Below are 27733 nucleotides of genomic sequence, written 5' to 3' on the forward strand. Positions count from 1 at the left end.
CTCGCGTATGTGTGATCCCGGCCTTACTCCCTTCAGCTGATGCCGCTAATAACAGTGAGAGCAGGTGGCGGCTGATGGGAGTATTCATCACCCACTTCTTGTGCTGTAAATACATACAAAATCCGACATGGGTTCCCCTGTATTTTCTATAACCATCCAGGCAAAACTGACTGCTGGGGGCTGCAACCCTCAGCTGTCAGCATTAGCAAGGCTGGTTATCAAGAATAGAAAAACACACTTTTCTATTTTTATTTAAAAATAAGAAGCACAGTTACACTCACCGAACGCCCATTCCATTGAAGCCCTCGTCTCCTGCAATAAAACAAAAATAAAAAACAATATCCCCCTCACCTGTCCGACGTTTTGTCCCACGCCATAATTCAAGTCTGGTGATTAATAGTTTTCAACCTGGATGGAGCCACGATGCGACCGTCCAGGCTGAGAACTACTGGTGAATGAGCTGCTGCTAGCGAAGGATCAGTGAGCAGCGGTGACTTCAAACGTATTTCCGGTTTATGTACTGGAACTACTTCCATGTACAGGAAATACATTTGCCGCTGCATGTGCACTTCTGCTTTTCAGCTTTGCCCGCAGTTGGACAATCATACTGCGCAAGCGCGAGACACGATTTGTCTGCGCAGTTGCAAAAATCCTCCCTGCAAAAAGGATGACGCAGGAGGCATCATCCACGTCCACGATACCGAGCACCAGCCAGGGAGAGGTGTGGAGTGGCCCGAAGCCAGGCCCATCTGATCGGATTGACCTGATTAGAATACAGCGCAGGAAAAATAAAAAAGGTTTTTCAGGGCTATACAGGGGGTTTAACCTTGTAAACTCTCCCACATCGATTCCTGTGGGAGAGTTTACAAGGTTAAAACGAAATTGTAACAACAACAATGCTCTCGAACAGGATCTGGTTAAATCGTGCACTAGATTCAACAAACGTGGTTACCCCAACTGGATGTTAAACAGAGCTCTTAATATAGTTTCCCACAAAAATCAAGATGACCTTACTGTATCACGGGTAATTAATGACAGGAACAAGAATAGTAACAGGAAAAACAATTCAGACACTAACCAACGTGCGGACAGACCTTTTGTATGCCTCCAGTACAGCCCTCAATTCAATGACATTAAAGCCATTATTAATAAATCCATTCCAATTTTATATGAGGATCGAAATTCTTGTTAAGATCCTGCAAGGGGGCTGTAACATTGTAGCTAGGAGAGCACCCACTCTGGGTAATATTTTGTCACCTAGCACATCTGGTTCATGTAGATCACATTCAACTTGGTTGAGTTGTAAAGGCAGCTATAAATGTAATGTCTTGAATTGTTCCACATGTAGACAAAAGACTGTTACTAAATCGTTCAATGATTATAATAACGCTAATACCTTTAATATACAAGGGTTTATCAATTGTAACACACGTTTCGTTGTGTACAAAATTGATTGCATTATATGTAATAAGGCTTATGTAGGGTGCACTATCTGCAAACTAAAAAACCGCATTTCGGAGCATTTATATGATATTTCCAATGTAAGGAATATTAACCGCAACATTTCTTCCACAGCCAAACATTTTATTGATAACCATTCACGTGATATTTCATCTTTCCGGGTTACTGGCATTGAGAGGTTGATTAAACCTTATCGCGGTGGTGACATGCATAGACTTTTACTCACCCGTGAAGCTTATTAGATTTTTGTGTTGGGCACTAGGTTTCCTGACGGTCTTAATAGTAAGAACGAAATAATGTTGCAATATGACAAATGCTAATAATGAAACATGTACTTTCACATTGTTTTTATATATATTTTCTCTTTTTTTGGTGTGTTATGTAGCATATTTTGTTTCATTTGTAAAACAGGTTCTATTTGTTTCATTTTAACTTGTACATTTCAGGACCTTTCAATCATGTGATCCATTGGAGACTGTTGATTGGTATTTGGGTCTTTTTATACCGGTGCGCATAACCTGATAGACCAGCTTGGATAAAGACTGCTGTCGCAGTCGAAACGCGTCGCTTTCCTCACAGGGCTCATGGTGATGTCCTAGGAGCATGTACGATTTTAACCATTTGGATTAAAGATTTATATTTTATTCAGAAGAAGCTGGAACATTCGCTTTATTTCATTGTACCTTCACGTCTTATCAGGACTGGGTTCCGTGCTTCTCTTCAGGATCGGTGAGCTGGCTTTTTTTGCTTTTTTCTATAAGCATGCTTGCGTGACAACTGCGTTATTTACAGTGCCTACAAGTAGTATTCAACCCCCTGCAGATTTAGCAGGTTTACACATTTGGAATTAACTTGGCATTGTGACATTTGGACTGTAGATCAGCCTGGAAGTGTGAAATGCACTGCAGCAAAAAAGAATGTTATTTCTTTATTTTTTTTTTTTAAATTGGGAAAAGTTTTTTCAGAGGGTCATTTATTATTCAACCCCTCAACCCACCAGAATTCTGTTTGATTCCCCTAAAGTATTAAGAAGTAGTTCAGGCACAAAGAACAATGAGCTTCACATGTTTGGATTAATTATCTCTTTTTCCAGCCTTTTCTGACTATTTAAGACCCTCCCCAAACTTGTGAACAGCACTCATACATGGTCAACATGGGAAAGACAAAGGAGCATTCCAAGGCCATCAGAGACAAGATCGTGGAGGGTCACAAGGCTGGCAAGGGGTACAAAACCCTTTCCAAGGAGTTGGGCCTACCTGTCTCCACTGTTGGGAGCATCATCCGGAAGTGGAAGGCTTATGGAACTACTGTTAGCCTTCCACGGCCTGTACAGCCTTTGAAAGTTTCCTCCCGTGCCGAGGCCAGGCTTGTCTGAAGAGTCAAGGCTAACCCAAGGACAACAAGGAAGGAGCTCCGGGAAGATCTCATGGCAGTGGGGACATTGTTTTCAGTCAATACCATAAGTAACGTACTCCACCGCAATGGTCTCCGTTCCAGACGAGCCCGTAAGGTACCTTTACTTTCAAAGCGTCATGTCAAGGCTCGTCTACAGTTTGCTCATGATCACTTGGAGGACTCTGAGACTGACTGGTTCAAGGTTCTCTGGTCTGATGAGACCAAGATCGAGATCTTTGGTGCCAACCACACACGTGACGTTTGGAGACTGGATGGCACTGCATACGACCCCAAGAATACCATCCCTACAGTCAAGCATGGTGGTGGCAGCATCATGCTGTGGGGCTGTTTCTCAGCCAAGGGGCCTGCCCATCTGGTCCGCATCCATGGGAAGATGGATAGCACGGCCTACCTGGAGATTTTGGCCAAGAACCTCCGCTCCTCCATCAAGGATCTTAAGATGGGTCGTCATTTCATCTTTCAACAAGACAATGACCCAAAGCACACAGCCAAGAAAACCAAGGCCTGGTTCAAGAGGCAAAAAATCAAGGTGTTGCAGTGGCCTAGTCAGTCTCCTGACCTTAACCCAATTGAAAACTTGTGGAAGGAGCTCAAGATTAAAGTCCACATGAGACACCCAAAGAACCTAGATAACTTGGAGAAAATCTGCATGGAGGAGTGGGCCAAGATAACTCCAGAGACCTGTGCCGGCCTGATCAGGTCTTATAAAAGACGATTATTAGCTGTAATTGCAAACAAAGGTTATTCCACAAAATATTAAACCTAGGGGTTGAATAATAATTGACCCACACTTTTATGTTTAAAATTTATAAAAATTTAACTGAGCAACAAAACTTTTTGGTTTGTAAGATTTATGCATCTGTTAATAAATCCTGCTCTTGTTTGAAGTTTGAAGGCTCTAACTTATTTGCATCTTATTAAACCTACTAAATCTGCAGGGGGTTGAATACTACTTGTAGGCACTGTATTTGTAGACATATGACCCCTTTCTTTCCCAGAAATGTAATCCCCAGGAATAAGACACTTAAAGGGAATCTGTTAGCAGGTTTATGCTATTTAATCTGAGAGCAGTATGATGTTGGAACACAGACCCTGCATCCAGTGATTTGTCACTTACTGGGCTGCTTGTTATATTTTAAATAAAACCACTGTTTTACTAGCAGAGGATTATCCCTAAAGCACTAGTTGTCTCCTGCGATGTAGTCCTACTGTTCTGTGTAATCCCTTCCCCACAACTGATTGGCAGATTTCTGCCTATGCATAGTGTACACAAAAATCTGCCAATCAGTGGTGTGGGAAGGGTTATACACAGCTCAGCTGTTTGCGTGGGTTTCCTCTGGGTACTCCGGTTTCCTCCCACATTCCAAAGACATACTGATAGGGAGTTTAGATTGTGAGCCTCATCGAGGACAGCGATGATAATTTGTGCAAAACTGTAAATCGCTGAGGAATATGTTAGCGCTATATAAAAATAAAGATTATTATTATAAGGATTATTATTATTATTGATAATGTCTCCTTCACTGCAGTCCAAGGTGAGGCCTGCTTCTTGCTAGAAGCCATGGCGACATCTGGGGAGCTGGCTGCTGCTACTAGAAGTCAGGAGCAGGCCACACCCCTTCACCATGGATTACAATGAAGAAGAGATCAGAGGACTTGCTGCTACTAGAACCCAGGAGCAAGCCACGCCTCCTGATCTGTGACGTAACATCCCATAAGGGAGGAGCAGCAGCTCTATGTCACACAGAATTACAAGTACTCACAGGGGTACAAATAGCAGTTCATATCTTTATTGTTTACAAAAGCTAGGCGATTATAATAATTTTTTATCTCCCCGGAGTGCCCCGTTAATGTTGTAGAGGATTCAGTGACAAGCTGGCCTCAGCTGTTATTAGAATGAAATCTCATTTTCATAAATGCTGCCAGTCTTACAAAACAGATAACTATGACTCTCTGTCTAAATTATAGGAGGCCTTTTAAAATACATTATTGAAATACACAACTCTATAATGAAAAAAATCTGACAATGTACAGTGGGTACGGAAAGTATTCAGACCCCTTTACATTCTTCACTCTTTGTTTCATTGCAGCCATGTGGTTATTCAAAAAAGTTCATTTTTTCACATTAATGTACACTCTGCACCCCATCTTGACAGAAACCCCCCCCCCCCCCAGAAATGTTTTAATTTTATTAAAGAAAAACTGAAATATCTCATGGTCATAAGTATTCAAACCCTTTTCTCAGTCAGACATTCATATTTAAGTCACATGCTGTCAGACCAAATGAGAATCATGAGGTCAAAAGAACTGGTCAAGGAGCTCAGAGACAGAATTGTGGCAAGGCACAGATCTGGCCAAGGTTACAAAAGAATTTCTGCAGCACTCAGGGTTCCTAAGAGCACAGTGGCCTCCATAATCCTTAAATGGAAGAAGTTTGGTAGCACCAGAAGTCTTCCTAGACCTGGCCGTCCAGCCAAACTGAGCAATCGAGGGAGAAGCTCCTTGGTGAGAGAGGTAAAGAAGAACCACAAGATCACTGGCTGAGCTCCAGAGATGCAGTAGGGAGATGGGAGAAAGCTCCACAAAGTCAGCTATCACTGCAGCCCTCCACCATTTGGGCCTTTATGGCAGAGTGGCCCGACGGAAGCCTCTCCTCAGTGCAAGATATATGAAAGCCCACATAGAGTTTGCTAAAAAAAAAATACACGAAGGACTCCCAGACTATGAGAAATAAGATTCTCTGGTCTGATGAGATGAAGATAGACCTTTTGATGACAATTCTAAGAGGTATGTGTGGAGAATACCAAGCACTGCTCATCACCTGCCCAATACAATCCCAAGAGTGAAACATGGTGGTGGCAGCATCATGCTATGAGGTTGTTTTTCAGCTGCAGGGACAGGATGACTGGCTGTCATTGAAGGAAACATGAATGCGGCCAAGTATAGAGATATCCTGGTTGAAAACCTCTTCCAGAGTGCTCTGGACCTCAGACTTGGCCGAAGGTTCACCTTCCAACAAGACAATGACCCTAAGCACATAGGTAAAATAACAAAGGAGTGGCTTCAGAACAACTCTGTGACCATACTTGACTGTCTCAGCCAGAGCCCTGACCTAAACCCAATTGAGCACCTCTGGAGAGACCTGAAAATGGCTGTCCACCAACGTTCACCATCCAACCTAAGGTGTGAAAAACTTGTTGCATCATTCCCAAGAAGACTCATGGCTGTATTAGCTCAAAAGGATGCTTCTACTCAATACTGAGCAAAGGGTCTGAATACTTATGAACATGTGATATTTCAGTTTTTCTTTTTTAATAAATTTGCAAAAATGTCTGGATTTCTGTTTTTCTTTTCCAGTCAAGATGGGGTGCAGAGTGTACATTAATGAGAAAAAAATGAACTTTTTAGAATGTATCAAATGGCTGTAAAGAAACAGAGTGAAAAATTTAAAAGGGGCTGAATACTTTCCGTACCCACTGTACACTGGCATATCTATCCCAGGTCTCCTGGGGGAGAGGACAACTTAGGACATTAACAAGAGCATAGTAACTATTTACCTATCAGTGTACCCCCAGGACAGGGATAGTTAGGTATTCTCAGTTCCAGGGACAGTTTAAGTTGAGGCCCCAGGTACAGGCCCCATATTTCTTGATTCTGACATGGATCCTGTTGCTAGCCTTGCATGACAGCTGCAGGGTTTGTCTTGTGAGCTATCAGACCTACTGTCTAAGGTTTCTTCACAGCAGACAGTTGGACTGGAACCTAAAGTGGCACTCCCGGATAGGTTTTCGGGGGGTCAGGGCCTGTAAGCTCCATATCAGGCTTTGTTTGTGGTCATCTGGGAATGACATACAGAGGGTGGGGATTGTTGTCTCCCTCCTTCAAGGAGATCCTCAATCGTAGGCCTTCTCACTCCCATCCGACTCATTGTCACTCTAGTCGGGGGATGGATTTTTGGGGGCTCTTGACCTCGTTTATGATGACCAAGATCGGGTCTTTCTTGCGGAACCTAAACTAAAAAAGATCCAGCAGGGTGAGCGACCGGCAAAGAAATTTTGTTTAGAATTCCGTAGATGGGCCACTGACACCCAGTGGAATGACCCCGCCCTTAGGAGGCAGTTTTGTCAGGTCCTGCCTTAACAGTTAAAAGACACATTGTTGCTGTACAAAACTCCAGCGTCGTTGGAGGCCACCATGACTCTTGCCATACATATAGGAAGATGCCTCTGGGATAGACCAGTAGTGACCCCACCCCCTGTTGTACTTCCTAGGACTGAAATTTTCCCCATGTTCTCTGAAGACCCTATGCGGTTAGAGGGGGCTTCTCCCCATTATGGCTCTCTTGGGGTTGGCAGCAAGATGGGGGTGTGCTTTTACTGTGGCATAATGGGTCGTTTTATTGGGGTTTGTCCATCTATACTTGAACACCAGAAACTGTCGGAAAACTTTTTTGGGGAAACAGGATGGGGGACATATATGAAAAGAAGGAACCCATGATGGAGGGCATATATACCAGGATGGGAGACATAAATACAAGGAAGGGGCCCAGGATGGGTGGAATATATACAAGTATGGGGGACATATATACCGAGAAGGAGCCCATCAGGCTCGGACTGACCCAAAGGGTAACAGGGGAATCCCCCCGTGGGCCCCTGTGCAGGTCTGGACCCCCAACCCCACTGTATGAGCAGTACTTGGCATAATTCAATTCACTCTGTACACAAAAAGCAGCATCTCATCATTCATTAATCAAGCTACCCAATTTTGTTATATTATATGGAGATATAGGTACATTTGTGAACGAGGGTAGTGTAATATTTGTATGCAGGCGGGCCTCCAAAGTCAGTGTTACAGGTGGGCCCTTGGCATCCCAGTCCGACTTTGGAGCCCATGATGGAGGAGGATATCTACCGGGGGGGCACATATACCAGGATAGGGGCATATATACCAGGAAGAAACTCAGGATGGGGGACTTGTATAACAGGAAGGTGTCCAGGATGGGGTGCATGTATACCTGGAAAGGGCTTAGGATAGGAGACATAAGAGAATGGAAAGAGTTTTTAATAACAAGCAAGTTATTTATTTTTGCAAGTACTTTGCAATTTTATCCATTAATGAACCTTTGAATAACCCTTTAAGTTCTTAATATATACAATATATTGGGAAAGCCTTTGACATTGCATACATCCATAGAAATATATAGGTATTTACATCGATATGAAAGCTTCAGAACACAGTCACACATACTACACGGCTCTAAGTAGGTTTGAGGGCACAAACCTAATATCTTTATAGCGAGTACAGACAATTAGCACATTGTAAGCTGATGTGTGTAACGTTCACATGAGCTGAGCCTGCTCTATACATGAGGGGTGCTTGCTGTATTAAGGTACCGTCACACTAAACGATATCGCTAGCGATCCGTGACGTTGCAGCGTCCTCGCTAGCGATATCGTTTAGTTTGACACGCAGCAGCGATCAGGATCCTGCTGTGATGTCGCTGGTCGCTGAATAAAGTCCAGAACTTTATTTGGTCGTCCGATCGCCGTGTATCGTTGTGTTTGACACCAAAAGCAACGATACCAGCGATGTTTTACACTGGTAACCAGGGTAAACATCGGCTTACTAAGCGCAGGGCCGCACTTAGTAACCCGATGTTTACCCTGGTTACCAGCGTAAAAGTAAAAAAAACAAACAGTACATGCTCACCTGCGCGTCTCCCAGCGTCCGCTTCCTGCTCTGACTGAGATCCGGCCCTAAAGTGAAAGTGAAAGCACAGCGGTGACGTCACCGCTGTGCTGTTAGGGCCGGAGCTCAGTCAGTGTCAGGAAGCAGACGCTGGGGGACGCGCAGGTGAGTATGTACTGTTTGTTTTTTTTACTTTTACGCTGGTAACCAGGGTAAACATCGGGTTACTAAGCGCGGCCCTGCGCTTAGCAACCCGATGTTTACCCTGGTTACCCGGGGACCTCGGCATCGTTGGTCGCTGGAGAGCGGTCTGTGTGACAGCTCTCCAGCGATCAAACAGCGACGCTGCAGCGATCGACATCGTTGTCGCTATCGCTGCAGCGTCGCTTAATGTGACGGTACCCTTATACATCCACCACTTCCCTTTATGAGAGCTAGTGTTGCTATCTAGTCTTTAAGCACTTAGATTTAATTAGTTGTAAACTGAGGAGATTATTATGTTGGGAGGCCTATTAAAGGCATCGATCACTGCCATCTTGGTAGTCCTATGGAGCCTAACCTGAGCAGGTTGTTAATTGTTAATTTCACTGTATACTGCAATTCTAGAGTATTACAATATGAAGTGCAAGCAATTAAACTAAAGGGGCTAAGAAATTTGTAAAAAAGTTTAAACTAATCCCGTTTGCCAGTCAGAAAAAAAAAAAAAATTAATAAACAAAAAAATTATAATAAAAAATATTTTTTTTTTTCACAATGTTAATTTTTTTTTAACCAGTAAATTGTTACAAATAGCAATATAAGTGTCACATTGTTGCAGTATCATACTGACGTAAACGATGAGGTTGCCAGGTTATTTTGTATGTTGTAAAAATGAAACCTAAGAAACAATGACAGAATTGTGCTATCTTCACCATTGCACCCTACTTTAATTTTTGTGCCTATTTCTCAGTTTATTATATTGTAAACTAAATGGTGCCATTCAACATTACAACTCGTCTTGTCAGTTCAGGATAAATGCAGTAAAATGTCTGTGTCTAGTTCCTCCCTCTCCCTCCATAGAACTTTATGAGCACCAACTGTCATCTCCTCTCTCAGTAATTGGAAAATCTGTCTTCACCGAATACTGATTTTAGAAGTGAGAATGAATAATCAGTCTAAAAGGAGAAAGAAGCAGATTTCTCTGATGAGATATATTACAAAATTGCTTATTTTCATGTGTACTATTGATTTATAAAATAAGAATTCATATTTTTTGTAGGTTCTAACTTTTAGAAAGAATGGTAGAAACATAAGCTGCACTTTGACATCCTTCCAGCAAGTTAAAATTAATCTACAGTGAAAGTAAAACTAAAATTAGTGCTTTATGCTTCCTTATATATTTACATAGTGTGCTGAGTGATGACAATCTCTGTATAGCGCTGTGTAATATGTAAGTAAAACTTTCCAGAAAATAATGTAAATTCCGTCAGCACAGTTTACAATCTCTACAATTTCTGCTATGAGAATAAGACAGTTCTTTCCCAATTATCTTAAAAGCTTCTGTCACCCTGGAAATGATATAGGTACATAATAGTGCTGTGAAATAGAACTGTATAATGAGTTTGAAATTCTTTGACTTTGGGAATATATTCCTAGTGTTATGCAACATTTGACCACAAGATGTCACTGTAATCCTTATCACAAAACTATCGGTACATTGGAAAGAAACTATCGCTGTTCATTTGTGCCAGTTTCTTCAGGAGGTTTTTCAAATCCATACTTCTGTCATCATTGGGCAGAAAAGTATTCACACAAAACTATCGGTAATGTAAAAGAACCCGCATTACTCCCTTCTGCACTACTATAAGGCTAGGTTCACATCACGTTAGGGCATTCCGTTTAGCGGATCCGTTTCTAAGCGGCAATAACGCTATGTACCGGATCCATTAACGCGCCCATAGGCTTCAAGTAGTGTAACGCATCCTGACGCATGTCAAAATCGTCATGCGTTAGCGATGGGTCCGTCACTTTGTGACACACCTTCGAATGCGGACTACCACTTTTTTGGGTACGTTACAGCAAACGGAAGCGTTTGCTGTCCATTGAACTCTATTGCTAGCGCATGCCGATGCAATGCAACCATGCGGTAACTCATGCATTAGCACGATCGCAAAAAATAAGACAATTTGGGACACATCGTTAGCGCATCCGTTTCACAAATCCGTTAAACGGAATGCCCTAACGCAATGTGAACCTAGCCTAAAAGCTTTTTATCCATCAGTTCTACATTTCAACCCCTGACACTCGTCTTATTTAAGCAGATAACATCAACGCATCATCGTGTTGTGCAAATCAGTGAACGGATATCAGTATCCATATCACTCATATAAAATTAAAGAGATGAAAACCAGGATATTTCACCTCTGTCCAAGGAAAACTTCTTACAAAACGCATGTGCACAAACTGTATAAACCGCTGCATGACCAGCTCTATCCTCGCCTACTGTATTCTCACCCATCCCTTGTAGATTGTGAGCCCTCGCGGGCAGGGTCCTCTCTCCTCCTGTACCAGTTATGACTTGTATTGTTTAAGATTATTGTACTTGTTTTTATTATGTATACCCCTCCTCACATGTAAAGCACCATGGAATAAATGGCACTATAACAATAAATAATAATAATAATAATATTAATAATAATTAGATTTAAGGGTCAACTAAACGGGCTTGTTGATTCATCCTGGCAGGTAAATACATACTGTCGTTTGAGAAGTGAGTATCAAAGGATATCGCCAACAAGTTGGCAAAGTCTTTGCACAAAACTCTATCATAATTAATATACTCCTCTTACCCCGTGCAGAGTCAACCTGATGGCAGATTATTATTATTATTTATTTCTATAGCACTATTGATTCCATGGTGCTGTACATGAGACGGGGTTACATCAAAATACAGACATCACTTACAGTAAGCAAACTAACAATGACAGACTGGTACAGAGGGGCGAGGACCCTGCCCTTGCCGGCTTACATTCTACAGGACGGTGGGGAAGGAGACAGTAGGTCGGGGGTTGCGGTAGCGCCGATGGTGTTGAGGTGGCCGTGTGGTCATTACAGGCTGTAAGCTTTCCTGAAGACATGGGTTTTCAGGTTCCGTTTGAAGGATCCAAATGTGGTGGATAACCGGACGTGTTGGGGCACTGAATTCCAGAGGATGGGGGATATTCGGGAGAAGTCTTCGAGGCGATTGGGTGAGGAGCGAATAAGTGTGGAGGAGAGTAGGAGGTCTTGGGAGGACCGGAGATTACGTGAGGGAAGATAGTGAGAGATTAGTTTGGAAATATATGGAGGAGAAAGGTTATGGATGGCTTTGTAGGTCAGTGTTAGCAGTTTAAACTGGATACGCTGGGAAATTGGGAGCCAGTGAATGGATTTGCAAAGAGGGGAAGCAGGATACATATATGATATCCAATCCACTTGGGGATAGACTTGCACTTGGCATTAGAAGTATATACAGTACTGTAAATATACAGTGGGTGAAATAAGTATTGAACAAGTCACCTGCTTTTAGAGTAAATATATTTTTAAAGGTGCAATTGACATAAAATTCTCACCAGATGTCAGTAACAACCCATCCAATCCACACAGGCAAAGTAATCAAACCATAAATGTCCATAAATTAAAGGGGTTGTCCTGTCAAAACTGATAAGTCTGCAGTCAGTCTGTGTGACTGTAGACTTAGGAATCCCCCAGCACACACACTGTGCTTTGCGGGGATTCGCTAGTATCAGAGTCAAGACTGGAGGGTATGTATGAGGCCGGGATCACACATGCGAGAAACACGTCCGTGTCTCGCATGTGAAACCCAAGCTCTGGCGCCGGCACTTTCTGAGCGGAGCGTGCAGCTCCATGTGTTGCTATGCGGCCGCACGCTCCGCTCCACAGTGCCGGCGCCAGAGCTTGGGTTTCACATGCGAGACACGGACATGTTTCTCGCATGTGTGATCCCGGCCTGAGTTATACATACCCCTGGCTAGTGGGTGTGGTCTTGCTCATACATTTGAGCCAAGCCCCACTTGTGACAAGCCTGGCCAGTAGGTGGGCCCGTCTAGTTGCCTCACTCAATACTAGGGTATGGAAAGCAAGGTCGTGCCCACTGGCCGGGGGTATGTATAACTCTGAAACCGGAGCACAGTACGGTAGTGTAACAACTCTGCTGGCATCACGGCATGACCTCTCATCTCTCACACTATCTTACCCACTGCTCCAGGTCATGATGTGGTTTCTGTTTCTTGCCAGCTCCATATTCTGTGCCTCTGCTCTCTGCACGCTTCCTGGCTGTGTGAATAGGGGGGCGGTGCCTGAACTCTCTGGTTCTTATAGGAATCAGGTGCACCTGTCTAATCTGTTCCTGACCAATTACCAAGAGGCCTCCAGTAGGGTTGAGCGACTTTTCATTTTTTGAGATCGAGTCGGGTTTCACGAAACCCGACTTTCTCAAAAGTCGGATCGAGTGAAATCGGCCGATCTTATTGAAAAGTCGGGGTCGGGGATCGGCCAAAACACTAAACCCAATGCAAGTCAATGGGGAAGCATACTTTTTTTATATTTGCTTCAGCGCGATAATTTTGAAAAGCCGGTAATTCAATTGCCGGCTTTTCATTTCTCCTGCCTAAACCCGACATGATATGAGACATGGTTTACATACAGTAAACCATGTCATATCCCCCTTTTTTTTTTGCATATTCCACACTACTGTTAGTAGTGTGTATGTGCAAAATTTCGGCTCTCTAGCTATTAAATTTAAGGGTTAAATCGCGGAAAAAATTGGCGTGGGCTCCCGCGCAATTTTCTCCGCCAGAGTGGTAAAGCCAGTGACTGAGGGCAGATATTAATAGCCAGGAGAGGGTCCATGGTTATTGGCCCCCCCGTGGCTAAAAACATCTGCCCCCAGCCACCCCAGAAAAGGCACATCTGGAAGATGCGCCTATTCTGGCACTTGGCCACTCTCTTCCCACTCCCGTGTAGCGGTGGGATATGGGGTAATGAAGGGTTAATGCCACATTGCTATTGTAAGGTGACATTAAGCCAGATTAATAATAGAGAGGCGTCAATTATAACACCTATCCATTATTAATCCAATTGTATGAAAGGGTTAAAAAAACCACACACACATTATTAAAAAGTATTTTAATGAAATAAACACACAGGTTGTTGTAATATTTTATTGCTCTCTCAATCCACCTGAAGACCCTCGCTCTAAAAATAATAAACCAACAATATACATACCATCCGAGGATCTGTCAGGTCCCACGATGTAAATCCTTCTGAAGGGGTTAAAATATTTTACAGGCAGGAGCTGTGCTAATGCACTCGCTGCTGCCTGTAAACCCCGGCGAATGAATGAAGGTAATGTAGGTCAATGACCTGTAGTTACCTTCATTCTAAAACATGATGTACCCCCCCCCCCCCCCCCCCTTGGGGCAATGTTATAAAGTTTAAAAAAAAATATTTACACATGTAAAAAAAACAAAAAAAAACAATAAAAGTACACATCTTTAGTATCGCTGCGTCCGTAATGACCCGACATGTAAAACTGTCCCACTAGTTAACCCCTTCAGTGATCACGTAAAAAAAAAAACGAAGCAAAAAAACAATGCTTTGTTATCATACCGCCGAACAAAAAGTGGAATAACACGCGATCAAAAATACGGATATAAATAACCATGGTACCGCTGAAAACGTCATCTTGTCCCGCAAAAAACGAGCTGGGATACAGCATCATCAACAAAAAAATAAAAAAGTTATAGTCCTCAGAATAAAGCGATGCAAAAATAATTATTTTTTATATAAAATAGTTTTTATCGTATAACAGCGCCAAAACATAAAAAAGATATAAATGAGGTATCGCAGTAATCGTACTGACCCAAAGAATAAAACTGCTTTATCAATTTTACCAAACGTGGAACGGTATAAATGCCCCCCCCCCAAAAAAAAAAGAAATTCATGAATAACTGGTTTTTGGTCATTCTGCCTCACAAAAATCGGAATAAAAAGCGATCAAAAAACATCATGTGCCCGAAAATGGTACCAATAAAAACGGCAACTCGTCCCACAAAAAAACAAGAACTCACATGACTCTGTGGACCAAAAGATGGAAAAATTATAGCTCTCAAAATGTGGAGATGCAAAAACTATTTTTTGCAATAAAAAGCGTCTTTTAGTGTGTGACGGCTGCCAATCATAAAAATCCGCTAAAAAAACCCACTATAAAAATAAATCAAACCCCCCTTCATCACCCCCTTAGTTAGGGAAAAATAATAATAATTTTAAAAAATGTATTTATTTCCATTTTCCCATTAGGGCTAGGGTTGGGGCTAGGGATAGGGTTGTGGCTAGGGTTAGAGTTGGGGTTAGGGCTACAGTTAGGGTTAGGGTTGGGGCTAAAGTTAGGGTTAGGGTTGGGGCTAAAGTTAGGGTTGGGACTAAAGTTAGGGTTTGGATTACATTTATGGTTGGGATTAGGGTTAGGGGTATGTCAGGGTTAGGGGTGTGGTTAGGGTTATGATTGGGATTAGGGGTGTGTTGGAGTTAGGGGTGTGGTTAGGGTTGGGATTAGGGTTAGGGGTGTGGTTAGGGTTGGGATTAGGGGTGTGTTGGGGTTAGGGGTGTGGTTGGGATTAGGGTTAGGGGCATGTTTGGGTTAGGTGTGTGGTTAGGGTTATAGTTAGGGTTGAGATTAGGGTTAGGGGTGTGTTTGGGTTAGGGTTTCAGTTAGAATTGTGGACTTCCACTGTTTAGGCACATCAAGGGCTCTCCAAACGCGTCATGGCGTCCGATCTCAATTCCAGTCAATTCAGCGTTGAAAAAAGTAAAACAGTGCTCCTTCCTTTCCAAGCACTCCCATGCACCCAAACAGGGGTTTACCCGCACATATGGAGTATCAACGTACCCAGGACAAATTGGACAACAACTTTTGGGGTCCAATTTCTCTTGTTACTCTTGGGAAAATAAAAATTTAGCGGGCTAAAAAAACATTTGTGTGGGAAAAAATATTTGTTATTTATTCGGACTCCCATGACAGCACTACGAGAGAGAGGATCCGCCCTTAAGGAACAGGAAACCTACGGATACAAAAAGGGCGGCACCTCTCCCATGCATCAGTTGGATAGCGAGGTTTATGAAAGCAGTCTGTAGATCTAGACCAGTGTATAAAGACAGAACGGTTCCGTGGGATCTAAATTTAGTTCTGTCCTCTCTAACAAAACCCCCCTTTGAGCCTCTACAAGATGCCTCGATCAAAATGTTGACACTTAAGACAGCCTTCTTGATTGCCATAACCTCAGCTCGCAGGATAGGGGATATCCAGGCACTTTCCAGACTTCCCCCATATACAGAATTCCTGTCTGACAGGGTAGTCCTTAGGCCAGACCCAGCATATCTGCCGAAGGTAGCGACGCGTTTCCATAGATCGCAGGAGATAGTTTTACCATCTTTTATTCCTAATCCCTCTAATCCTAAAGAGCAGGAGCTTCATACGTTAGACGTTAGGAGATCTCTTCTTCAGTATATTTCAGTCACCGATAGTTGGAAGAAAGATGGAGCACTGCTTCTTTCCTTCCAAGGTCCAAGGAAGGGATGTAGAGTATCAAAATGTTTACTGGCTAAATGGATTAGGGAAATTATCTCTATGGCTTATACAGCGGGTGGGGGGTCAGCTCCACAGAATTTAAAGGCACATTCCACCTGGGCCATGGCGTCATCCTGGGCAGAAAGATCTGGAGTATCAGTGGAACAAATATGTAAGGCGGCCACATGGTCATCCCCTTCCACGTTCTTTAAACACTATTGGTTGGATTTGGGGTCCTCCTCTGATCTCACCTTCGGGTTAAGGGTGCTGCAGACTATAGTCCCTCCATAAGGTAGCTTACATCTCTGTAAATCTCTCGTAGTGCTGTCATGGGAGTCCGAATAAAGCATTAAGCTACTTACGGGTAGCGGCATTTTTCGGAGGCCCATGACAGCACCCTTAGTTCCCTCCCTATTCACGTGGGGGTTACACTTCCTGATATGTATATAGTGTGATATGTAGATCTCACGTATGGTGTCTAGTTACAATTTAATAGTATATTTTCGGTTTCAGTATGTATATAATGTATATTTGTATGCCACTAACCGCGGTAGTCCTCTCAGGCTCTGAAATACAACTGATGCATGGGAGAGGTGCCGCCCTTTTTGTATCCGTAGGTTTCCTGTTCCTTAAGGGCGGATCCTCTCTCTCGTAGTGCTGTCATGGGCCTCCGAAAAATGCCGCTACCCGTAAGTAGCTTAATGCTTTTCACGGCTCTGCAGTAAACTGTAGTGAAACACTTGTGGGTTCAAAGTTCTCACAACACATCTAGATAAGTTCCTTGGGGGGTCTAGTTTCCAATATGGGGTCACTTGTGGTGTGTTTCTACTGTTTAGGTATATTAGGGGCTCTGCAAACGCAATGTGACGCCTGCAGACCATTCTATCTAAGTCTGCATTCCAAACGGCGCTCCTTCCCTTCCGAGCTCTGCCATGCGCCCAAACAGTGGTTCCCCCCACATATGGGGTATCAGCATACTCAGGACAAATTGGACAACAACTTTTGGGGTCCAATTCCTCCTGTTACCCTTGGGAAAATATAAAACTGGGGGCTAAAAAATAATTTTTGTGAAAAAAAAAAAAAAAGAATATTTTCACGGCTCTGCGTTATAACCTGTAGTGAAACACTTGGGGTTCAAAGCTCTCGCAACACATCTAGATAAGTTCCTTAGGGGGTCTGCTTTCCAAAATCCCGTCTCCACTATGTGTGCAAACACGCATCCGGTGGCCCTGTGTTTACTGGCATGCGGCGCCATCTGCTATATAATTATCTAAGGGTCACTTCCGTCTGTCCTTCTGTCTGTCATGGATATTCATTGGTCGCGGCCTCTGTCTGTCATGGAATCCAAGTCGCTGATTGGTCGTGGCAAAACGCCCACGACCATTGCCACAACGAATCAGCGACGCGCACAGTCCCTAAGAAAATGGCTACTCCTTACTCCCCGCACTCACTGCCCGGCGCCCGCATACTCCCCTCCGGTCACCGCTCACACAGGGTTAATGCCGGCGGTAACGGACCGCGTTATGCCGCGGGTAACGCACTCTGTAACTGCTGCTATTAACCCTGTGTGTCCCCAATTTTTTACTATTGAGGCTGCCTATGCGGCATCAATAGTAAAAAAATGTAATGTTAAAAATAATTAAAAAAAGTAAAAACCTGCTATACTCACACTCCGTAGTCCGCCAAGCCGCTCACGCCGGCCGCTATCTTCCGTTCCCGGCGATTCATTGCGAAATTACCCAGAAGACTTAGCGGTCCCTCTAAGTCTTCTGGGTAATTTCGCAATGCATCCTGGGAACGGAAGATGGAGGCCGGCGCGAGCGGCTTGGCAGAGCTTCGGTGGATCCCAAGCGTCGGTAACCGCTTCCTGGATCCAGGCGCCAACGGAAGGTGAGTATATAACTATTTTTTATTTTAATTCTTTTTTTTTTTTTTAACAGTGATATCATGGCCACATTGCTATATACGTGGGCTGCGCAATATACAACGTGGGCTGCGCAATATACAACGTGGGCTGCGCAATATACAACATGGGCTGCGCAATGTACTACGTGGGCTGCGCAATATACAACGTGGGCTGCGCAATGTACTACGTGGGCTGCGCAATATACAACGTGGGCTGCGCAATATACAACGTGGGCTGCGCAATATACAACGTGGGCTGCGCAATATACAACTTGGGCTGCGCAATATACAACGGGCTGCGCAATATACTACGTGGGCTGCGCAATGTACAACGTGGGCTGCGTAATATACTACGTGGGCTGGGCAATATACTACGTGGGCTGGGCAATATACAACGTGGGCTGCACAATATACTACGTGGGCTGCGCAATGTACTACGTGGGCTGCGCAATGTACTGCGTGGGCTGCGCAATGTACTGCGTGGGCTGCGCAATGTACTGCGTGGGCTGCGCAATGTACTGCGTGGGCTGCGCAATGTACTGCGTGGGCTGCGCAATGTACTGTGTGGGCTGCGCAATGTACTGCATGGCTGTGCAATATACTACCTGGGCTGTGCTATGCACTACGCATACATATTCTAAAATACCCGATGCGTTAGAATCGGGCCACCATCTAGTCTTTTTATAACGCAGCATGTGTGTTTACCTTGTGGCAACATATGCAGATAGAGAGGGGGCTGACAGCACTCACTCATCGGAGCGCCCGTTCCATGTCCAGGGAACCTTCCTGGATATCCACGAACAATTTAGCAAAGATGAACAGCGCTCCAGCCGGGTGTATGAATATCAGGAAAAAATATTTATTGAAGCCATAAAAAGCAACGTTTCGACCACCATGTGGTCTTTTTCAAGCATACCAAACATTGCAAAGGGTTGGCTTTAAATAGGGTGAATACCACACAGGGCACCAATCCCTATCAAAGCACCACCCACTTTAAAATATATACACCATAATACATAAAAACAGACATCAACAGTGCATAAAATTACCACCCACCAATTTTAGTGTATGCATTATTCAGACAAAACCAATATTCAATCCACAAATATGAAATCTATGTTTTGTTGATTCCATGTTCCACAAATCAACTCCTTGCATCGGCGTTGTCATGGAGAGTTTCAGCCAATGAGTGTCGCTGTGTCCGGGTATTAATATTCCAATGGGCTCAATGAAACAAAGTGGCGCTAAAAAGAAAAGCAGCCTATCCATACATTTCATATATAACATCATAGATCATATACCCAATCCAGTCGCCCGTTGCAACAGGATATTCCTACATCATCAGCATGCGTTTCCCCTGATCCTCACAGCGTGCGATCGCTGGCGTACCAGGAATCAGGCTGGACTGCATCACATGATTGCAATGGAGCCACGCCCAGCTCCGGAGCGCACATCCGTCACAACGCAGCGGACCCACGTGACCATCACCTAAGTAACGCCGGTAAACAACAGAGACCTCCTCTAAATAAGGATCTCCTCAGGGAACACAGTGCGCAAACGCAGGAGAGCCGCCCGTCAGACGACACCCCATCACATGACCGCAACGAGGCCCCGCCTAACCACGGCGCCCACATACGTAGCGCAACCGCGGACCTATCTGATCCCCCCACAGATTAATCACCCTGGCAACAATAGTAAACAATAAACTTTCTCTCATAATCAAAACTATAACAGCAGAATCTTATCATGAACACAGAATCTATAGCAAAGCATAACATTTTACAACAATGCACACAAGAAATATTCATTTAAATATTGGCAACAAGGCAATCGGAAGACAGTCGGCAAACTATAAATGAAAACAGCATCATATTTGAAACTACAATATTTTATACCAAATTCCAACTCTAAGGCTACCATTATCCAATGGCCGACTGTCACATCAAAAGCCTATATAAAGACAAAAAAAACACAAAATTGATAAAAAACATAAACAGTGTATTAAAAACCGCATAACCAATGACAACGCTATCACTTAATGGGAAGAACTCATCCTTACGGAGTGAATGGATGAAGATTAAAATCTATGTTCAAACCCTTAGGCCATGTGCACAAGTTCAGGATTTTTCGTGTTTTTTTCACGTTTTTTCGCTATAAAAACGTGATAAAAACGCGAAAAAAAACGCTAACCTATGCCTCCTATTATTTACAGTGTATTCCGCATTTTTGGTGCAAATGTTGCGATTTTTTCCGCGAAAAAATCGCATCGCGGAAAAAAAAGCAACATGTTCATTAAAAATGCGGAATTGCGGGGATTCCGCACACCTAGGAGTCCATTGATCTGCTTACTTCCCGCACGGGTCTGTGCACACCATGCGGGAAGTAAGCAGATTATGTGCGGTTGGTACCCAGGGTGGAGGAGAGGAGACTCTCCTCCACGGACTGGGCACCATATAAGTGGTAAAAAAAAAAAGAATTAAAATAAAAAATAGTGATATACTCACCTTCGATTGTCTTCCCGCCTCTCAGGTGCATGCTGCCGCTTCGGTTCCTGTAGCTGGTGTGCGGTGAAGGACCTGCGATTACATCACGGTCCTGTGATTGGTCGAGACCGGTCATGTGACCGCTCACGTGACCGCGACATCATGGAAGATCCTGCGCGCACACACCATCTATACGGAACGGACGCCGCTGAGGTCTGCAGGTGAGTATAAGCATTTTTTTTTTTTTTTTAATTATTTTTAAACATTCTATCTTTTACTATAGATGCTGCATAAGCAGCATCTATAGTAAAAAGTTGGTCACACTTGTCAAACAGTATGTTTGACAAGTGTGACCAACCTGTCAGTCAGTTTTCCAAGCGATGCTACAGATCGCTTGGAAAACTTTAGCATTCTGCAAGCTAATTACGCTTGCAGAATGCTAAAAAAAACGTGAAAAAAACGGAAAAAAACCGCAAAAAAAAAATGCGGATTTCTTGCAGAAAATTTCCGGTTTTCTTCAGGAAATTTCTGCAAGAAATCCGGACGTGTGCACATACCCTTAGGCTGTAAGGAACCTAGGGTATATATCCATCTCATTTCTTTCTTTCTTCTTAAGTATCTGTATTCTATCCCTCCCTCTCCTTAGGGCAGGGACACTGTCTATGACCCTAAACCTTAATTGGTTTACCGAATGTTTACTCTCCAAAAAATGTTTAGGAATGGGTAGTTCAGTGAGACCCGTCCTAATCGTACTTTTATGCTTACTTATGCGGGCTCTCACCTCCATAGTGGTCTCACCAATATAGGCCAGACCACATGGGCACGTAATCATGTATACGACAAAATTTGACGTACACGTATACCTCTTTCAAAAAGATTTTTTTACCCGTAAGGGGATGACAAAAAATCCCCTTTCAGCATATTATTGCAGCATGCACATCCCATGTGGCCCCACTTATGCTAACATCTACATGGCGGTATTTGAGGACAGGTTCGTGTACAATTCCAGCCTCTGGCGCCACGTCAGAGCTTGGTGGCGCTATATAGACAACATATTTATGATTTGGGAGGGCAACATTGCTGAATTGAATGACTTTCAGAGTGTTCTGAATGGAATTTATCCAGAGCTACAGTTTACGTTGACATACTCTACCACTCAGATACAGTTTCTGGATACTTTAGTATACAAGGATGGTGAGAGGTTAAAAACGGATATTTTTGTAAAAGATACTGACAGAAACAATTTGCTGTTATTTGACAGCAATCATCCTAGAAGGATGATGAATTCACTACCATGGAGCCAGTTACTTAGGGTTCGTAGAATAGTGTCTGATGACAGTCGAATAGATCAGCGACTAGAGGATATGGGCTCTAAATTTCTAGCGAGGGGATATCCAAAGGAGGGAGTAAACAGATTTAGGGCTAAGGCCCGAAATTCCTCACGTGAGGATATTCGACGAAAAAACCCCATAGCTAGGTCTTGTGAACGTATTCCTTTCGTGTCAACTTATAGCTCAGCGAGTAATGAGATCGGTAGAATTTTAAGAAAGCATTGGACTTTTTTACAACGTGGGGTACCGTCTGTTACGGGTTTTAAATCTTATCCCATGATGGCATTTAGGAGGGGTCGTAATCTGAGTGACAGACTGGTTAAGTCTGATATTGGTACATCAAAAACCTCAATTCAGCGAACCTTGAGCACACCCAGGAATGGAAATTTTCCATGTCTGGGATGTGCATGCTGCAATAATATGCTGAAAGGGGAATTTTTTTTGTCATCCCCATACGGGTAAAAAAATCTTTTTGAAAGAGAGGTATACGTGTACGTCAAATTTTGTCGTATACATGATTACGTGCCCATGTGGTCTGGCCTATATTGGCGAGACCACTATGGAGGTGAGAGCCCGCATAAGTAAGCATAAAAGTACGATTAGGACGTGTCTCACTGAACTACCCATTCCTAAACATTTTTTGGAGAGTAAACATTCGGTAAACCAATTAAGGTTTAGGGTCATAGACAGTGTCCCTGCCCTAAGGAGAGGGAGGGATAGAATACAGATACTTAAGAAGAAAGAAATGAGATGGATATATACCCTAGGTTCCTTACAGCCTAAGGGTACTGTCTCACAGTGGCACTTTGATCACTACGACGGTACGATCCGTGACGTTCCAGCGATATCCATACGATATCGCTGTGTCTGACACGCAGCAGCGATCAGGGACCCCGCTGAGAATCGTACGTCGTAGCAGATCGTTTGGAACTTTCTTTCGTCGCTGGATCTCCCGCTGTCATCGCTGGACCGGTGTGTGTGACACCGATCCAACGATGCGTTCGCTTGTAACCAGGGTAAACATCGGGTTACTAAGCGCAGGGCCGCGCTTAGTAACCCGATGTTTACCCTGGTTACCATCGTAAAAGTAAAAAAAAACAAACACTACATACTCACATTCCGGTGTCCGTCAGGGTCCCTCGCAGTCTGCTTCCCGCTCTGACTGACTGCCGGCCGGAAAGTAAGCAGAGCACAGCGGTGCACTGCTGTGATCTGCTTTCACTTTACGGCGGCACTCAGTCAGAGCGGGAAGCAGACTGCGAGGGACCCTGACGGACACCGGAATGTGAGTATGTACTGTTTGTTTTTTTTTACTTTTACGATGGTAACCAGGGTAAACATCGGGTTACTAAGCGCGGCCCTGCGCTTAGTAACCCGATGTTTACCCTGGTTACCCGGGGCCCTCGGCATCGTTGGTCGCTGGAGAGCGGTCTGTGTGACAGCTCTCCAGCGACCACACAACAACTTTCCAACGATCACGGCCAGGTCGTATCGCTGGTCGTGATCGTTGGAAAGTTGCAGAGTGTGACAGTACCCTAAGGGTTTGAAAATAGATTTTAATCTTCATCCATTCACTCCATAAGGATGAGTTCTTCCCATTAAGTGATAGCGTTGTCATTGGTTATGCGGTTTTTAATACACTGTTTATGTTTTTTATCAATTTTGTGGTTTTTTTGTCTTTATATAGGCTTTTGATGTGACAGTCGGCCATTGGATAATGGTAGCCTTAGAGTTGGAATTTGGTATAAAATATTGTAGTTTCAAATATGATGCTGTTTTCATTTATAGTTTGCCGACTGTCTTCCGATTGCCTTGTTGCCAATATTTAAATGAATATTTCTTGTGTGCATTGTTGTAAAATGTTATGCTTTGCTATAGATTCTGTGTTCATGATAAGATTCTGCTGTTATAGTTTTGATTATGAGAGAAAGTTTATTGTTTACTATTGTTGCCAGGGTGATTAATCTGTGGGGGGATCAGATAGGTCCGCGGTTGCGCTACGTATGTGGGCGCCGTGGTTAGGCGGGGCCTCATTGCGGTCATGTGATGGGGTGTCGTCTGACGGGCGGCTCTCCTGCGTTTGCGCACTGTGTTCCCTGAGGAGATCCTTATTTAGAGGAGGTCTCTGTTGTTTACCGGCGTTACTTAGGTGATGGTCACGTGGGTCCGCTGCGTTGTGACGGATGTGCGCTCCGGAGCTGGGCGTGGCTCCATTGCAATCATGTGATGCAGTCCAGCCTGATTCCTGGTACGCCGGCGATCGCACGCTGTGAGGATCAGGGGAAACGCATGCTGATGATGTAGGTATATCCTGTTGCAACGGGCGACTGGATTGGGTATATGATCTATGATGTTATATATGAAATGTATGGATAGGCTGCTTTTCTTTTTAGCGCCACTTTGTTTCATTGAGCCCATTGGAATATTAATACCCGGACACAGCGACACTCATTGGCTGAAACTCTCGATGACAACGCCGATGCAAGAAGTTGATTTGTGGAACATGGAATCAACAAAACATAGATTTCATATTTGTGGATTGAATATTGGTTTTGTCTGAATAATGCATACACTAAAATCGGTGGGTGGTAATTTTATGCACTGTTGATGTCTGTTTTTATGTATTATGGTGTATATATTTTAAAGTGGGTGGTGCTTTGATAGGGATTGGTGCCCTGTGTGGTATTCACCCTATTTAAAGCCAACCCTTTGCAATGTTTGGTATGCTTGAATAAGACCACATGGTGGTCGAAACGTTGCTTTTTATGGCTTCAATAAATATTTTTTCCTGATATTCATACACCCGGATGGAGCGCTGTTCATCTTTGCTAAATTATACCTTGTGGCAACACTCTATGTATAGGGTGCGGTGATTCCGGATATGTGCAATGAACACATCTGGAATCACCGCGCGTACAGAGGGGGGTGGAGCGAGTTTTCAGTCCAAAGCGCCGTCAGTACGGACCGTGGACATATACCCTAAAGGTCCCATGGGCTCCTATGAACTCTGAGTTTTAGTTCCTTCCATAAATGTTCTGTTGGATTCAGGTCAGGTGATTGGCTGGGCCATTCTAGCAGCTTTATTTTCTTTCTCTGAAACCAATTGAGCATGTCCTTGGCTGTCTGTTTGGGATCATTGTCTTGCTGAAATGTCCACCCTCATTTCATTTTCATCATCCTGGTAAATGGCAGATTTTTATCAAGAAATTCTTGGTACATTTGTCCATTCATCCATCCTTCAATTATATGAAGTTTACCAGTGACATATACTGAAAAACAGCCCCACACTATGATGCTTCCACCTCCAAACTTCACTGTTAGTATGGTGTTGTTAGGGTGACATGGGGGGGGATTTTTTGACACCCAAAGAGATACATTTTGGTCTCATCTGGCCAGACTATATTCCCCCAGTATTTCACAGGTTAGTCTAAATGTTGCTGAGTAAACGCTCTTGAACATGTATTTTGTTCAGCAATGGAGTTTTGCATGGTGAGCGTGCATACAGGCCATGGAGGTTGGTGCGTTACTTTCTGTAGCTCTCCACAGGTGGTCCTTTGATCTTGGTTGGTGAGATTTTAGACAAGGTGTGGCCCTGGCAAAAGTTTAAATTGTGCCATAAAGGCTAACATATTGCACCACTACACCAAAACATTTAAGTTGCATTTACATACGTTGACTTCAGGTCGTTAAATAAGCACGATCTACAATATTGAAGTCTTTTGACGCTTGTTTCCTGTCTTCTTTTCACAGGCTGACGAAGAATGATGGGAACAAAATCATATCATATCATGTTACTGGCAGCACTTCTGCAGTTCACACAGGGTGATGTGCTGCTGAGAACAATGATTTTTGTTTACACCTATGAACTCTCATCTGCGCTGCCGGGATTTATAAATACAACAAACTGCAGCTGGAGACAAGCATCTTCTGAAAGGGGACAACTCCCTTAAGAGTAATCAATAGTCATGACTGGATTAAAGCAGGATTGCAGTCTTAGGCCGGGATCACACATACGCGAGATACGGCCGAGTCTCGCATGTGAAAACCCTCCTCTGGCGCCAGCACTCCGGAGCGGAGCGTGCAACCGCACAGCAACACATGGAGCTGCACGCTCGGCTCCCAAGTGCTGGCACCAGAGGAGGGTTTTCACCTGCGAGACTCGGCTGGATCTCGCGTATGTGTGCTCTAAGCCACCTTACTTTGCATTTGCACTTTATTTTCTATTTTGGTATTTTACCTTGCACATTGATAATCTTGCTGATTGCTAATTTTACCTTCACCTGTGGCACCTATATATGTTATTCATTACCATTGTGGTCATGCCACACTTTGCAATCCATGTTGTAACTTATGTAGTGCCCCCTTTTTTTTATTTTGTTCCCCATTCTACCTCACGTTGTTGCACATTCCCTAATAAATATTGTTATTCACTTAATTATGGGACATTGCTTTTGTTTTTTTCCTTCGTAACTGGCAATGCAAGTCTATGGGTCTGTGAAAAAAATCAAACTGCGCTTGGATAACATTCAAGTGTGGTCCAATTTTCACGGACTGTCATTATGGAGAAGATCGAGAAACTTTATTTTTCTCTCCAAATACAAGAAAAACAGATGACACTTGGTCCACACTCCAAGTGTCCATTTTTTTCTTGTATGTGAAAAATACTGAATGAGGACTAATACTATTGAAGACCCACAATAGCTGGGAGCCCAATTAGAGGTTTTGCATTGGGGCCCACATGCATTGCATTACAGCACTTCAAATTGTTTATTTAAGTGGATAAATCCTGTGTGGTCTTGCCCACTTATAAAAGCCAACAAGCTTACTTAAGGTACCGTCACACTAGGCGATATCGCCAGCAATCCGTGACGTTGCAGCGACCTGGATGGCGATATCGCTGTATTTGACACGCAGCAGCGATCTGGATCCCGCTGTGAAATTGCTGGTCGCTGCTAGAAGGTCTGCACATTATTTGGTCGCTAGGTCGCCGTGTATCGCCGTGTTTGACAGCAAAAGCGACGATACCAGCGATATTTTACACTGGTAACCAGGGTAAACATCGGGTTACTAAGCGCAGGGCCGCGCTTAGTAACCCGATGTTTACCCTGGTTACCAGCGTAAAAGTTAAAAAAACAAACAGTACATACTCACCAGCGCGTCCCCCAGCCTCTGCTTCCTGACACTGACTGAGCGCCGGCCCTAAACTGAAAGTGAAAGCAACAGCGGTGACGTCACCGCTCTGCTGTTAGGGCCGGAGCTCAGTCAGCGTCAGGATGCAGAGGCTGGGGGACGCGCAGGTGAGCATGTACTGTTTGTTTTTTTAACTTTTACGCTGGTAACCAGGGTAAACATCGGGTTACTAAGCGCGGCCCTGCGCTTAGCAACCCGATGTTTACCCTGGTTACCCGGGGACCTCGGCATCGCTGGTCGCTGGAGAGCGGTCTGTGTGACAGCTCTCCAGCGACCACACAGCGACGCTGCAGCGATCGGCATTGCTGTCGCTATCGCTGCAGCGTCGCTTAGTGTGACGGTACCTTTAATCAAATAAATTGCATAATCTGATCTGTAAAATGCTATCTTAACGTATGCCTCCTCCCTGTCCTTGGGTAAACAAAGAAATCTCCTTTCTGCCTGTTACAGTTGCAGCACCCAAGGCAAGAGAAGAACTTTCTTTCCTAAAGACCAATATCTGTTTCATATTAATATCTGTTACATTTAAATACTTTTTCAAATTCTTGGACTTTCTATGATACTTTAAGGGGGAGAACAGAATTCATTAACATTAGGAAACACCTGTGTATTAATAGATCCATTGATTCTCAAAGCACCTGCAATTTTCCTTC

General features: G+C 43.8%; 1 protein-coding gene across 1 annotated transcript in view; it reads left to right on the forward strand.

Annotated features, from left to right (window-relative positions):
- Positions 1–25912, forward strand: part of FAM217B (family with sequence similarity 217 member B) — a 70814-nt gene extending 44902 nt beyond the window's left edge. The window contains exons 4-5 of the mRNA XM_077252837.1: positions 1908–2190; positions 25641–25912. The gene's annotated coding sequence lies outside the window, so the exon portion shown is untranslated. The remainder of the gene's footprint in view (positions 1–1907; positions 2191–25640) is intronic.
- The last annotated feature ends 1821 nt before the right edge of the window (positions 25913–27733 follow it).

This window comes from Ranitomeya variabilis, chromosome 4 (assembly GCF_051348905.1).
Source record: "Ranitomeya variabilis isolate aRanVar5 chromosome 4, aRanVar5.hap1, whole genome shotgun sequence".
Classification (NCBI taxonomy): Eukaryota; Metazoa; Chordata; class Amphibia; order Anura; family Dendrobatidae; genus Ranitomeya; species Ranitomeya variabilis.